The following is a 16,489-nucleotide window of genomic DNA, read 5'->3' as shown; positions in this document are numbered from 1 at the left end:
ACTTGCTGGTATCATAACCATGTAAAAAAAGATGTGTCTTCCCATATTCACAGTCAACATCTTTTGACCTCCCCTTCTGGAATAACCCTTACAGTAGCAATCATGGAAAGAGCTATAAGAGTTGGATAGCTTAGTGACATTACACTTTAAGCCCTGAATCTGTTTGTCTGTGTATCATAACAGATCAAGAGATTAACAGACTTGGAAGGGACCTTGTAGATCTTCTAGTTCAAACCCCCACCCTAGCAGGAGACCCTACACCCATGATGGCGAACCTGTGGCACGCAGAGCCATATCAGTGGGTATGCGAGCGTTGCCCTAGCTCAGGTCCGGCAAGCATGCGCACATTGGCCAGCTGATTTTCGGGCCTTCCTGGCCCACCAGAAGTCGGGAAACAGGCTGTTTCTGGCCTGCAGAGGGCCTCCAGGGGGGTGGGGAAGGCCGCTTTCACTCTCCCCAGGCTCCTAGAAAGGCTGTGGAGCTTGGGGAGGGCGAAAAACTGGCCTACTGGGCCCACCGTGCTAAAAGCGGGGGGAATTCAGGGGGATGAGGCGCATTGAATTATGGGTGTGGGCACGCACGCGCATGACCCCCTGCTTTTGGCACGCGATGGCAAAAAGGTTAGCCATCACTGCCCTACACCATTTCTGACAGATGGCAGTCCAATCTCTTTTTGAAAGCCTCCAGTGTTGGAGCATTCACAACTTCTGGAGACAAATTGTTCCACTGATTAATTGTTCTAATTGTCAGGAAATTTCTCCTTAGTTCTAAGTTGCTTCTCTCCTTGATTAGTTTCCACCCATTGTTTCTTGTCCTGCCCTCAGGTGCTTTGGAGAATAGCTTGACTCCCTCTTCTTTGTGGCAGCCCCTGAGATATTGCTGCTATCCTAGTCCTTCTTTTAATCAAACTAGACATACCCAGTTCCTGCAATCGTTCTTCATATGTTTTAGCCTCCAGTCCTCTAATCATCTTGGTTGCTCTTCTCTGCACTCTTTCTAGAGTCTCAACAGAAGGGCACAGCTGGCAATGGAATGTTGCAACAGTGATTCCATCCGTTTGATGAAACCAGCAATGTACCGTGATAAGAAGCTTCCAAATTACACCCAATGCTTTATTGAAGGGATTATGGGATGGACCTATTGGCATTGGTTGTATTCCTTAATATTGGAGCAATTGTACAATCAATCAATCAATCAGTCATGACTTTGCTTAGCAAAGGAAATTCTGGTCCCAATGGTCATAAGTCAAGGACTCCATGTAAAGAATGTATCACTTTTTAATTACTAAACCCTATCTGTAATTGTATACCATTGTTTATATATCTATCAAAGCAAAAAAACCTCTTTTCTGCTGCGTCTGTCTGCTTTCAGCAGGGTATTACCTTGTTAATACCACTGTAATCTGTTGACAGTCCTCCTAAGCTATCAGGAGATACCAGCAAGTGTTTTCTTTTTAAAGAGGGGCACGGCAGTGGTGATGACATACATATGTCTAAACTCTACCCAGAATCCAGGTAAGCTAGGAAAACATCCGTAACTGTCCATTTCAAAGATTGCAACATCGGGGAATAGCAATATAAAATCACATTTTTGTTTACAGTTCAATGTAGTGAAAAACTTTTACTTCTCAATGTAAAACGCTGTGGTTCTTCAAGACATTTTTCATTCATTTTAATTAAATTCCATCTAGATTGTTAATGCCATGCAGAGAAAAAAGAGAGAAGAAGCGGGGTTTTAGAATGAATCTTCCCTAGTCCCATTATGACTTTGTGAGGCAGTGGTGGGTTATTTTAAATTTTTAAAAAAGAGATGCGACAGGACAATAATTAATTTTGGTGCTTTGCAACAATTCCTGTAGTAAATTGCTATCTCTTCTCATGCGTTAGTCTGTATGAACATGGAAGAGGATTTTGGATATTTCCCAAACAAACAGAAATTATCATTTTTCAAAAAAGAATGACAGAAATATATGAAATGCAAATGCAAAAGAACCATTTAAAAAACAAAATTTCTACTTTTGATTAATAGCTGAAATGACTAATCCTTTGGAAAATTCATGTTCGCGTACTATGTTGAATGCATAGTGCACTTTTTGATTGTATTACTTTTCTGTAATACTTTCTTGAAAAATAGTCTGAAATTAATATGATTTTTCCAGTGGTGCAATCTAGAATTTGTTACCACCAGTTCTGTGGGCGTGGCTTAGTGGTGGTGGGATAATGTGACTGGGTGGGCGTGGCCAATTTTTTTTTCTTTTAAAACCATTTTTTCGACGAAGAGGTTGTAAAAAAATGCTTTCAAAAGGCTCTGATGATCCCAGCTGAGTTGCTTGATCGGCAGAGACTTTTTTTCTTTTAAATGCCTCTAACAATCAGGCAACTCAGCTTGGATCGTCAGAGGCATTTAAAAGAAAAAAACGCTTTTTTTCTTTTAAATGCCTCTGATGATCAGGCAACTCAGCTTGGATTGTCAGAGGTATTTAAAAGAAAAAACCTTTTTTTTTCTTTTAAATGCCTCTGACGATCCAAACTGAGTTGCCTGATTGTTAGAGGCATTTAAAAGAAAAAAAGTCTCTGCCGATCAAGCAACTCAGTTTGGATCGTCAGAGGCATTTAAAAGAAAAAAAGCGTTTTTTTCTTTTAAAAGCCTTTGATGATCCCAGCTGAGAGGCGCGATCATCAGAGGCTTTTTTTTTTTTACTTTTAAAAGCATTTTTTCGGCCTAAGAGGTTGTAGAAAAAATGCTTTTAAAAGTAAAAAAAAAAGCCTCTGATGATTGTGCAGCTCAGCTGGGCGGGGGGGGGGGCAGGGATTTTTGCTACTGGTTCCGCCTCCATCGCTACCAGATTGGGAGATCTGGTCCGAACCGGGAGCATTTCACCCCTGTATTTTCCCCCTTAGGGTGAGACAAAGAATAAAATCTATAGTTTCTTTCCACTGCTATTCTAAACATAGGATGAGACTCAATTAAAGCCTTGGCAATGTAATCAAATACAGATAGTCCTTGACTTATGACCACAATTGAGCCCAATATTTCTGTTGTTAAGTGAGACATTTGTTAAGTGAGTTTTGCCCCATTTTATGACTTTTCTTGGCACAGTTGTTAAGTGAATCACTGCAGTTCTTAAGTTAGTAACTCGGTTGTTAAGTGTGTCTGGCTTCCCTATTGACTTTGCTTGCCAGGTCACAAAAGGGGATCACATGATCCTGGAATCCTGGAATCATGCGATGGTCATAAATTTGAACCAGTTGCCAAGCATCTGAATTTTGATCGCATGATCCTGGAGATGCCACAAAGGTAGCATCTGAAAAACAGTCATAAGTCACATTTTTCACTGCCGTTGTAACTTTTAATGGTCACTAAACGAACTGTTGTAAATCGAGGATTACCTGTACAGCTTCTGCTGAAGGGGTAAATCACTTCTCAGATTAATTCCAAATTATGGAATATTCACAATTATTATTTTTCCATAGGTTGAAGGTAATGCGAAATCGTTCGTATCATTGGTAGAACAGATCCTGGTTTGCTTCCATCAGTTGTTACAAGCAAATTGCCTTGGCAATCCTTCGGTTCAGTGAAGGATATTGAGGTGATCCAAAGGTCTCTCTTTAAATTTGTTCAAATCAAAGGGAAGAGAAAATAATAGAGGATCAGAATGAAAAGAGGCAAAAGACTTCAGTTCTTAATATAGTTTCGTCTTCCTCAAGGACAGGATATCTGTTCCATCAAGTGATTCTTAAGAGGAAGTGGAAAGGGTCAGGTTGCAATCTGAGCTCAATAAAAACCTAGGATCTTGTGATGTGAGCAGTAAGAAATGCTAAGCCAATTGCTTAGTATTTTCTTTTGCTAAGCTTTGAAACATTGAGCTGTAGGAATCCTATTTCCCCATTGAAGGGAATTCTCACTTTCCTTTGCCTCCCGAACTCAAGCGAGCCCTTCCCCTTTACCATCTTACCTATTCAGGAGAGGGTGTATCTCAGCCGGCTTCCATTTCAAACCAGTCTATTTGGACAAAAAACAACAACCACCTACCTTCATTGGCAACTGGTGGTTTGCAGTCATTGGTCTTCTGCCAAGGAGAAAGTGAAGAAGAGAGAAGGGTATTTGTTTCATGCTTGCTTTGGCCTGGGCTACTGCGTGCCTCCATAAGTTTACAAGGATCTGCAGTTCAAAGAGCCAACATCATTCTCAGCTGCCTGAGACTACTCATGATACTAGAGCAATAAACAGCCCTCAAGTAAATGCCTCTCACTGCAAAAGTATTAACATTCTGTCCTTCTTTGGGCTTTATCATTCAAGGACCTCTAAAAAGAAACAGAAGAATAAGGCAATAAACGCTTTGCTCAGAGGTGGGTTTCAGCAGGTTCTGACCAGTTCTGGAGAACCGGTAGCGGAAATATTGAGTAGTTCGGAGAACCGGTAGTAAAAAATTCTGACTGGCCCCATCCCCATCTATTCTCTGCCTCCCAAGTCCCAGCTGATCAGGAGGAAATGGGGATTTTGCAGTAACTTTCCCCTGGATTGGGAGGGAATGGAGATTTTACAGTATCCTTCCCCTGCCATGCCCACCAAGCCACGCCCACCAAGCCCTGCCACGCCCACCAAGCCACATCCACAGAACCAGTAGTAAAAAATTTTGAAACCCACCACTGGCTTTGCTGCTAGAGTGGTTCAGGCAAATGTATATAGAATATATTTAAGAGAATGATTTGAACAAGTGGTATTTCACTTCTTATTTCGAATGGAATAACAGAGTTGGAAGGGACCTTGGAGGTCTCCAAGTCCAACCTCCTGCTTAGGCAGGAAACCTTTCAGACAAATGGTTGCCCAATCTCTTCTTAAAAACTTCCAGTGTTGGAGCATTCACAACTTCAAGAGGCAAGTTGTTCTTTAAAAAAAATACAAACAGAAAATTTATCAACAACCAGATGGCGGTGAGAACCTTACACAATACATTACCTTCAGTCCAAATATACAAATGAGAAATAAAAACTAATCTAACATTGTCCTCTTTTTATTCTGTTATTCAACCAAACATACCATAGGTCCCAACATTGGAAATATGCAGAATCTTTTTGATCTCTTAAAATTTTTGTTAGCTTATCAGCTTCTGCACATTCCATAATTTTCCCTAAAATCAAATCTTCAGACAGTAGGTCTTTTCCCTTCCAATTTTGGGCAAGACATATTCTTGCTGCAGTTGTAATATAGACAATCAGATACCATTTGTTAGTGCCTATTTTATCTGGCCTAAGCTTTAGTAAGTAAAGTTCAGGTTTCAATTGTAATTTGTATCCAGTAATTTCTAACAACCACCTCTGAATAAGTTTCCACAATTCAATTATCCTGGGACAGATCCACCATACATGGAAATAAGTACCTTTATTAAAAAAAAAAAAAGGAGGCAAGTTGTTCCACTGATGAATCATTCTAACTGTCAGGAAATACAGGTAGTCCTCAACTTGCAACCACAATTGACCCCAAAATTGATGTTGCTAAGTAAGACAGTTAAGTGAATTTGGCCCCGTTTTATGACCTACCTTCCTTCCTTCCTTCCTTCCTTCCTTCCTTCCTTCCTTCCTTCCTTCCTTCCTTTCTTTCTTTCTTTCTTTCTTGGTTCGATTTATATGCCGCCCTTCTCCGGAGACTCAGGGCAGCTTAAAATGCGCTAAGCAATAGCCTTCATACTTTTGTATATACCTGCTTAGTAGGGCTTTCGGGGGCCCCCTAAGCGGTGTTCTTTTTTATACAAAGTCAGCTTATTGCCCCCACAATCCGGGTCCTCATTTTACCTACCTCGAAAGGATGGAAGGCTGAGTCAACCTTGAGCCTGGTGAGATTTGAACTTGCAGTAATTGCAGGCAGCTGGTGCTACTTAACAGCACTTTAGTCTGCTGCGCCACCAAGGCTCTTGCCACAGTTATTAAGTGAATCCCTGCAGTTGATAAGTTAGTAACCCGGTTGTTAAGAGAATCTGGCTTCCCCCTTGACTTTGCTTGTCAGAAGATCAAGTTACCTCAGGATGCTGCAACAGTTATAAGTATGGACCAGTTGCCAAGCATCTGAATGTTGATCATGTGATCATGGAGATGTTGCAAAGGTCATAACTATGAAAAGTTGCCATAAGTCACATTTTTCAAAGCCGAATGAACTGTTGTAAGTCAAGAACTACCTGTATTAGGTTGCCTCACATTCTTAGACCTATCATTTTGACACATACAGACCCACATAAATTTTGTCAAGCCAATGCAAAGTCTGAGGCAGTTTACAAACAATGAAAACCATATGAGATATTGCTTTAGTAGGTAAGGTTTTTTTTTTTTTTTTTTTGCAAGTGGCCATTGCAGATGTAAAAATGTCTTCATCTTTCTGGAAATGTGAATCCTAAAGAGACAGACTCGCCTTGAGAGATCTTTACGGCTGCTGCGTGGAGGCTTTGCACTGGCTTTACACAATTTTGATGGCTATGTAATCTGCCAGATACACATGCTAGTATCTTAAGTTTAAAGAGAATTACTTGGCAAAACAAGGCAGAGGGGTGTGCCCATATGCGTGTGCCCATAACGTGTCAAAATGATCAGTTCCTTCAAGTGGAGCTGGGAAGTTGACATCTAAAAAGGCAAGGCAACCTTATTAGCATGATGAATTTGATACTGCATTCCAAGCCTGTGATGTCTCATATTCCGTGCTCATACTTGGCAAATAAGTTTCTCAGCCTTGAGAAACTGGTCTGGAGATGGCTTGGTTATATTTCATGTCCCGTCTCAAGAATCAGGAGAAAGAGCTGTTCTCATCTGGTCTTTATTAAAGATTTCTGTGTGGGTATGTGGACATTCCTAAAATTAGATTTTCTTTCTTTTTTTTTTATTGAAAAGTTTTAAAATTTTTTACAAACATTTCCCCTTCCCCCTCCCCTTCCAACACCCCCCTTCCCCTCCCTCCCCCCCCTTCCCAGAGCAAAATACAGGGTATAACATTTGACAATCATAAGCTAATTATCAATAGTCTCCTATCCCCCTCTTGAACTTTTAACTCCCCTTTTTATTTGACAGCAGTGTATTATAAAAAATTTCAATTAGAAATGGTAGAACCTCTTAAGGAGTTATTTGTTAAAATACAACGGGGAGGAGAAGTACCACTATCCTGGAGAACAGCTTTTATTTCCCTGGTCCCGAAAGAAGATCAAGATCATAGTCAACCTAAAAATTACAGACCCATTTCATTGCTTAATACAGATTATAAGATCTTTGCAAAAAATTTGGCAAATAGATTAATGTCAGTTATGCAACAAGTGATTCATAAAGATCAAACTGGATTTATACAAGGGAGACAAATGAATAGCAATGTAAGATTTTCTTTACAGTAGATCAGTGATAGCGAACCTTTTTTTTTTTTTAAATATACTTTATTGAATTTTTCCATAATAAAAAGAAAATATACAATCTCTATCTCCTTCAGAGGTACAGTGTTTATACAATTTGGTAAATCATATGTTAAATGATAGCGAACCTTTTTGCCATCGCGTGCCAAAAGCAGGGTGAGTGTGGGGGGGTTTCATGTGTGCGTGCCCACACCCATAATTCTAAGTGCCCCCCGCGCATGCACGTGTGACCCCCCCTGCGCTCCCCCCGCTTTTGGCACATGATGGCACAGTGGGCCTGGTAGGCCTGTTTTTCACCCTTCCCAGGCTCCAGAGCTTTTCTAGGAGCCTGGGGAGGGCGAAAACAGCCTTCCCCACCCCCCTGGAGGCCCTCTGGAGGCCAAAAACAGCTTGTTTCCCAACTTCTGGTGGACCCAGAAGGCCCAAAAATCAGCTGGCCAGTACGTGCATACATGCCGGAGCTGAGCTCGCATGCCCACTGATATGGCTCCACGTGCCACCTATGGCACTCATGCAATAGGTTCGCCATCAAGGTAGTAGATACAACATAATGGGACGTGATATGATACAACACATCTCCATTTACAAGTTTAGAAATAGATGGTGTGTTGAAATGCAGACTGAATGTAAAAAAAAAAGGTGCTGCTTTGATCCGTATAAGTTTTAAATGATAAAAAAAGAAGAAAGAAATCAGTGTAACATGGGAAGGACCGTATGGTAGAGCTGTAATTTATGCTTATGAGATTCAGTTTTTGTCTTAACTGCTTTTTTTAAAAAAATTGGGAAATTGGTTCAAAGCAGAACTGATGCATATTGACTACTCTTGAAGGAAAGTTGTTTTATAAATCAAAGGTTGAGTTTTTACGTATTTCCAATGCAAAGAAAAGAAACTGTTTATTGATGTGGCTTTAGGCTTCCTCACTTCATCTTCAGGGAACTACAACTATATCATGTAATTTTTTCTAGCACAGTGAGTTGCTTGCATCAGGCACAAACTAGAAAACTCCGGAACACTTTCACATGTTGCAGTGGTGAGTCATGTCCAGATTGGCCCATTCTCACAATGTCAGCAGGCCAAGCAACTGAGTTCCGTTCTTACCAGCTCCAATATAGTATATATAAACTGCAGCAAATCTAATTTAGATTTCAAGGCAGAATGTCTGTTTCCCTTTCTCCAAACCCACAACTGACTGTAATTCTCTCACTACTACATGCATGAATTTTGCAAAGCTTCTTCTCTGGTAACACTGTAATGCTAACTAGGGCATACAAAACCTTTGCCAGACCAATCCTCGAATACAGCTCGTCTGCCTGGAATCCACACTGTATAATGGACATTAATACAATTGAGCAGGTCCAGAGGTATTTCACAAGAAGAGTCCTCCACTCCTCTGCTCACAATAGAATACTTTATGCCATCAGGCTTGAAATTTTGGGCTTGGACAACCTTGAACTACGCCGCCTACGGTCTGACCTAAGCATAGTACACAAAATTGTCTGCTATAACGTCCTACCTGTCAATGACTACTTCAGCTTCAACTGCAATAATACACAGGCAAACAATAGATACAAGCTCAAGGTAAACCGCTCCAAACTCGATTGCAGAATATACGACTTCAGCAACAGAGTGGTCAATGCCTGGAATGCACTACCTGACTCCGTCGTTACTTCTTCAAACCTCCATAGCTTCAACCTTAAACTGTCTACTGTGGACCTTACCCCATTCCTAAGAGGTCCGTAAAGGGGGTGTGCATAAGTGCACCAGCGTGCCTACCGTCCCTGTCCTACTATCCCCATTTATTTGTACTCATTTCATGTGCTCATGTCCATGTTTATACTTATACCTGTTATCTCGTACATGTTTGACAAAATGAATGAATGAATGAATTAATTAATAAATAAATAAATAAATGATAGAGAGGATAGCTATTCCTTTTCTTTCTCTTCCCCTTCCATATTTATATTTTATATTAATTGTTTTAATATGTGGCTGTTCTTAAATATGATTGCTAAACTGCTTTAAGGTACTTTTAAATAAATAACTTCACAGCCTTTTGAAGCCTGGAGAGTGGACATCAATTTTCTTGGTAAGCTAGAAAAACGTGGGATAGATAGCATCACCAATAAGATCAGGGGTGGGTTCTACTTACCTTTACTACCGATTCGCAACGGGGCCGCGCATGCTTGCTTCACTTGTGCATGTGCTCTTCTGCGCATGCGCAGAAGCGTTTTGATGACGTCAGGGTCAGTGGGCGGAGCCTCCCACCAGTTTTACTACCGGTTCTATAGAACCGGTGCGAACCGGGGGCAACCCACCATGGATTTGTAACTGGCTGACAAACCGCACTCAACATGTAGTCCTTAATGGAACTACATCTATCTAGAGGGAAGTAAGCAGTAGGGTACCCTAAGTTTCTGGTTTAGGCCAAATATTCTTCAATATCTTCATAAACGATTTAGGTGAGGGATAGAAGGAGAACTCATCAAATTTGCAGAGAGCACCAAGCTTGCAGAAATAGCCAACACCCCAGAACCTAGACTCAAGTTTCAGATGGCTCTCAACAGAACACTGGGCTCTATCTATCAAAACAAAATTTAGTGTAGAGAAAAGTTTTTACACCTAGGCAAGAAAAACCAAATATACAGGTACAGATTAGGTTAAACGTGGCTCAATAGCAGTGACTGTGAGAGAGATCTTGGAGTCTTAGTGGACCATCATTTAAATATGAGCCAGCAGTGATGCTGCAGCTGCACAAAAAGCCAATGTAATCCTATACTGCATTAACAGAGGGATAAAATCAAGATCATGTGAAGTGTTAGTATTGCTATACAAAGCCTTCATAAGACCATATTTGGAATATCGCATCCAGTTTTGGTCACCACAATATAAAAAAAGATGTTGAGATTTGAAAAGAGTGCAGACAAGAGCAACAAAGATGATTAGGAGGTTGGAGGCTAAAACATATGTTGAATGGTTGCAGGAATTGGGTATATCTAGTCTAGGGAAAAGAAGGGTTAGGGGTGACGTAATAGCAGTGTTCCAATATTTGAGGGGCTTCCACAAAGAAGAGGAAGTCCACCTATTTGCCAAAACACCAGGAGGCAAGTTAAGAAGTAATGGATGGGAACCAATCAAGGAGAGAAGCAACCTAGAACTAAGGGGAAAAAATCCTGACATTCAGAACAATCAACTAGCTTGCATTCAGAATTTGTGGATGCTCCATCACTGGAGGCTTTTAAAAAGAGTCTGAACAACCATTTGTCTGACATGATATAAGGGCTGCTTGCTTGAGCAGGCATTTGGACTAGAAGATCTCTCACGTCTCTGTTATTCAGCACTGGAAAATTTTTACATTTGCTTTGAAATGAGATGTGACGGGACAGTTTTCTGACAAGTTCACATATAAATGGGTAAGAGAGGAATAAAGTGAAAGAACCTGAATTCTTCCTTTACTAACCTTGTCATACTCCTTTATGATAGACACTTTTCTTCGCAGATCGTCTTTACAAGTGGAAATCTATTTGGATATGCTTGTTTTCCCAGATAAGCCTTAGGAAATTTGGGGCCCTTCAATTGTTTTGATCCAGCAGGATTTATGAGATTGAACACATTGAGGAGGCACTTAGTTGGGGAATCTCTACATAAGATGATTGATAAGCATTTGGAAAATTCCAGCACATACCACTGCTAAATCCTTATCCTTAAAGTCAATTGGTGGAACCTTTGCTACTGTCTCTAAATTTCCATGTCAGTGCTATAATTTAATTACTTTTACTTTCCCCTTTCATCTGCTTAAACAGCTGTTGGGATAACGGACCCCCTTTCCATAGGCTTTAAATACCCTATTGATGTGTTCTGCCAGATTAGAAATAATGGGATCAAAGGAGCAGCGTAACAGACATAGATATTGACTTCCATTGTTTAGTTCCACATTGTATAAAACAGTGAACTATCATTTCCAGGCCAGAGAGTCAGAGAGAGTGAAAAGGAAAGCACATCAAACAAGTTCTTCCTTTTCTCCATCTGTTTACAGCTTTTTTTTTTTTTTTTTTGCAATACTTAAATTAAAGCAATAAATGTTATGTTCTGGTAGAGAGAAATATTCAAAACCCTTTTTGTGCTGATTCTATAAGGAACCTTAATAGGATACAACTGTCAGGTTTAAGAACATCACTTCCCATTTTCAAAAGCTTCACATTCCATTTCCAGGTAGACATTCACTAGGCCTGTGATGGCAAACCTATGGCACATGTGCCACAGGTGGCGCACGGAGTCATATCAGTGGGCACACAAGCGTTGCCCTAGCTCAGCTCCAGCGTGCATGCATGCGCCGGCCAGCTGATTTTCGGGACTTCTGGGCCCACCGGAAGTCAGCAAATGGGCTGTTTCCGGCCTCCGGAGGGCCTCCGGGGGGGGAGGGGGAAGGCAGTTTTCATCCTCCCCAGGCTCCAAGAAAGCCTCTGGAGCATGGGGTGGGCGAAAAACAGGCCTACTGGGCCCAACGGGGGGAGCGTGGGCGGTCGCACGTGCATGCACGGAAGGGGCAAAGCGCATTGAATTATGGGTGTGGGCACACACGTGCATGACCCCCCCGCGCTTCCCCCCGTTTTTGGCATGTGACGGCAAAAAGGTTAGCCATCACTGCACTAGGCTGACTTCATTGCATAGGAGAAGTCTTTAGAAGGCCTGGAAATGACAGCTGACTGTTCTCTACAACATTCTGTTTGCCAGGAAAATAACTAGTCTATGATTTAGGGTGTATTTTGGTTCCTGGAGGATCATGTCTCAGTAGAAGCTGAGAAGACTTCCCCAATTTCTCTCCCTCCGTTCCAATCTCTGCTGAGAAGGCGCTTTCATGCATGGATTAATAAAATAATTGAATGAGGTCCTTCCAGTTCTTTCCTTCTTTTTAAATCCCTAGATAAATAAAATAGCAACTCCATCACAGCAATTCAGTCTGCTGAAGATATGATATTAATAGCACTTCTTTTAAAAATGCTAATTTGGCTAAGAATGACATCATTGCTAATTTGTGGCTAGAAGTCATTTTTATTTCTCAGAACTTTGCTCTTTAGCACCATGGTCTACATCTCCTAGTTTGATCTTGGAGACCCTATCACTAGAATTTAGATGGTGATGAGAACTTGAGATCCTTGGGTAAGATTGGGCTTCTGGAACATCCTAAGATACTCACTTTGTGTTGTTGTCCTGTCTATTGCAGGCTTCAGACCCCTTAAACCATGAAATGTAGCCTCCACTCAGCCAAAGAGTGCCCACTTTTTTTTACACTTTAGAATCCACCTCCCCAAAATCTAGTACTGAGTGCTTACAAGAAAAAGAGAGAAAACATGTGAAAAAAGTATGCACATTTGAATGGGACAACTTCAGAGGTGGTATTCAGCAGGTTCTGACCAGTTCTGGAGAACCAGTAGCAGACATTTTGAGTAGTTCGGAGAAATATCACCTCTGACTGGCCCTGCCCCCATCTATTCTCTGCCTCCCGAGTCCCAGCTGATCGGGAGGAAATGGGGATTTTGCAGTAACTTTCCCCTGGAATAGGGAGGGAATGGAGATTTTACAGTATCCTTCCCCTGCCATGTCCACCAAGCCACGTCCACAGAACCGGTAGTAAAAAAAATTTGAATCCCACCACTGGACAACTTGCCGCAGCCTACTTGCTATGGTCAACTCGCCACAGCCAATTCATCATGGCCAACTCAACATGGCCCTCTGGCCGTGGGACAACTTGCCATGGCCAACTTGCCACAGGAGAACTCGCTGCAGGACAATTCAACAATTCAATATAATTATTTAAAATAGTTAAAAAATTATTTTGATTTTTGTCGTTCACCTTTCATTTTGTCCCTCTTTTGGCATCCTTTCTTTAATGATTCTATTTCTTTAATGAAACTATTTCTTCGATATTAGGGTAACTCTTGTCCCGCAGCGAGTTTTCCCTTGGTGAACTGGCCATGGCAAATTGTCTTATGGCGAGTTGGCCATGATGAGTTGACTGCAGTGAGTTGACCATGGAGAGTTGGCTGTGGCGAGTTGTTGTAAACACCCCCCCATGCATTATCTCCCCCCTTTCTGGCTGAGGTCCAGTCTTCTATTGACATTCAGCTAATAAGCTTTCCCTTGAGATGAGCATTTTTGTACATTGTTTGGTTGTACATTATTGAAATGAAATACTATTGGCCTTTATGAATGTTAATTCTACAGGCTTACTGTAATGAGCAGCTCAGTTCTGACCTCGTCAACAAAGTTTGAAAAAAATTTCACCACCTGAACTACAGGTATTCAGCGACTTTTCTTCCTAATGATTCATATCCTAATGATTCATACCAAAAATAGATAAGTTGAAGTCGACTGCATGATTCCCTTGGTCTACAATGGGCATTATTTGATGATATGGCATAATACGGTCAGGTAATTCCATAGATAAACATCTACTCAAATGTTTATTCTGGGCTTTATATTTATCAATAGGAGAGAATGTATGGAGTCATGCGGACTCAATAGTCTAGACTCCTAATCCACAAGCCTAAATAAGGAATTGCATTTGATGAGCAGCAGACTTCAATCCACAACACTGGCAATATTTCAGGAAACTTTAATGCTTTAATACTTAAGCTTTGGTAATATGGCTTGTTTATTGGTTTTTCTCCATGTCACAGCGTTGACATTGCAGTATCCAGCCGACTGATGATCTGAAATCTAGCACATGCAACATTATAAGAATAAATTAAAAAATCCAGTATAACATCTCTTTGTTGGCATGCCAACATGTCAATCTTTCAAGGTAGGCCAAGTCAAGAGACAGACATTGCAGAGATTCCAAAATGGTGCTGTATTATAGTAGAATATAATAACTGAATCTTGAAAATGCTTGAGGATTTTTTCCCTGTCTCCTACTATACTAACAAAAGAAAAGTTATTTTTAATTTATTTTTAATTTATTTCTCATCTCACCTTCTCGCCTATGTACCTCTGCAATGATTCTTTCATGCCAAGGTCATCTCTAAATCTCTTTACACAGCAGAGTAAAGAATGGCATTTAAATCAATTGTTAATATCCAACATTTCAAATTAGCCATAGTCTTCCATAATCCCTATTCAGATATAAATAACCCACCTTAATATGTTCTAAATGGATTTGACTACCTTTGTAATCCACAACATCCTAATTTAGGGAATGTTAAATTTGATCTGGAGATTACTGTATCCTCTTACAATAGTGCTTACTTATCACCTTATAGAATAATCAGTTTGGTGTAGTGGTTAAAATACCAGTCTAGAAATCAGGAGACCGAGTTCTAGTCTCATTTTAGGCATAAAGCCAGCTAAGTGACCTTGACCAGTCACTCTCTCTTAGCCCTAGGAAGGCGGCCATGGTGAACCACTTCCCAAAATTTTGCCAAGAAAACTGAAGGGACTAGTCCAGACAATCACAGGAGTCAACACTGTCTTAAAGGCGCACATAACATCATAAAGGCACCCTGACATCAATTGGGAGAAAAACTGCATCACGTGGGAGATCAAATAGGTTCCTGAAGAGCCTAGCTGGCTATTTTATCATTCCAAAAGATGGAGGAGAGAACTAGAAGGTCAGTTATACCGGACTTAGTTCTTACTGACAGAGAAGAAATGATAGAGGGGATTGAAATTGCAGGAACTTTGGGGGAGAGTGACCGTGTCATATTAGAATTCAATATAACACAGATACAAGCAATAGAAGAAAATCAAACTAGTGTCTTCGACTTTAAAATAGCTGATTTCAACAAACTTTCCAAGAGAAAACTTGGGAAGGATTCCCTGGATGAAAATCTTCAAGGGGAAAACAACCCAAGAAGCTTGGAAAACTCTGAAAAAGATGATTATAAAAGCCCAGTCCAGTTTTTACAACTGAAAAAAAAAAAAAAGAAAGAAAGAAATCCAAGAAGAAACTAGCATGGTTGCATAAAGAATTGTCTGATAAACTGAAAGACAAAAAAGGACAAGTATAAAAACAATGGAAAGACTAAGGCAGAATACCAGCATATACCCTGAATCTGCAAAGATGAAGTCACGAAAGGCTCGGAATGAACCAAGACTTGCAACAAATGCAAAAAATAATAATAAAAATATTTCTTTCAAAATGTAAAAAAACAAGAAAATGGTCAAGGAAACAATCGGTCCACAAATGGGAGAAGGTGGCAAGGAAGTGATGGGCAGCAGGGAGAAAGCAGAACTGCTTAATTCATTCTTTGCATCTGTCTTCATGCAAAAGGGGAAAAAATAGCACAACCTACCAAAAACAGAAGTGTAAATGACAGCCTAGGAATAAATGGTAAGAAAATGGTAAGAGAATGGTAAGAGAACACCTGTCCACTCTAGATGAGTTTAAATCACCAGGACCAGATGGATTATACCCCAGAATTCTGAAGGAGCTGGCAGATACTATCTCAGAACCACTGTACCATAGCTTTCAAAAATCCTGGAGCACTGGGAAAATACCAAAGGACTGGAAAATAGCTGACATGGTTCCCATCTTTAGAAAAGGAAAAGAAGAGGGATCCAGAAAACTACAAACCAATCAGCCTGACATCAATACCTGGGAAGATCCTGGAAAGATAATCAAGCAACAGATCTACGAACACGTGGGAGCAAGCAAGGTTATAACCAGGAATTAATGTGGGTTTGTGAAAAACATGCCAAACAAATCTTATTTCATTCTTTGACAAACTGATCAAATTAGTGGATCAGCAAAATGCTGTGGAAATAGTATATTTGGATTTGGAGTATTTGGATATTTGGAGTAAGGCATTTCACAAAATAGACCACAACATATTGGGATAGACAGCATCATCACCAAATGGATTTGTAACTGGCTGACCAACTGCACTCAATGTGTAGTCCTTAATAGAACTATATGTACATAGAGGGAAATACGCAGTGGGGTACCCCAAAGTTCCGTCTTAGCTCAGTACTTTTCAACATTTTCATAAGCAACTTAGAGGAGAGGATAGAAGGGGTACTCGTCAAATTTGCAGACAACACCAAGCTGGCACGAATAGCCAACATCCCAGAAGATAGGCTCAAGATCCAGAAGGATCTCACCAGACTTG

The 16,489-nt window shown here is 40.6% G+C and overlaps 1 protein-coding gene across 2 annotated transcripts in view; it reads left to right on the top strand.

Annotated features, from left to right (window-relative positions):
• The window catches only part of METTL21C (methyltransferase 21C, AARS1 lysine), a 53,489-nt gene that overhangs the window by 14,604 nt on the left and 22,396 nt on the right, over positions 1–16,489 (top strand). The window contains exon 1 of one of the 2 annotated variants that reach the window (XM_034418027.3): positions 6,714–6,822. The exons of the other annotated variant lie outside the window; for it this stretch is intronic. The gene's annotated coding sequence lies outside the window, so the exon portion shown is untranslated. Of the gene's footprint in view, positions 1–6,713; positions 6,823–16,489 lie in introns of those variants that run through there. 2 annotated transcript variants of the gene reach the window in all.

Source organism: Pantherophis guttatus, chromosome 5, assembly GCF_059756535.1.
Source record: "Pantherophis guttatus breed Tessera chromosome 5, ASM5975653v1, whole genome shotgun sequence".
In the NCBI taxonomy this organism is placed as follows: Eukaryota; Metazoa; Chordata; class Lepidosauria; order Squamata; family Colubridae; genus Pantherophis; species Pantherophis guttatus.
The sequence above is the reverse complement of the archived record's forward strand: the minus strand, read 5'-3'. Positions and strand labels throughout refer to the sequence as shown.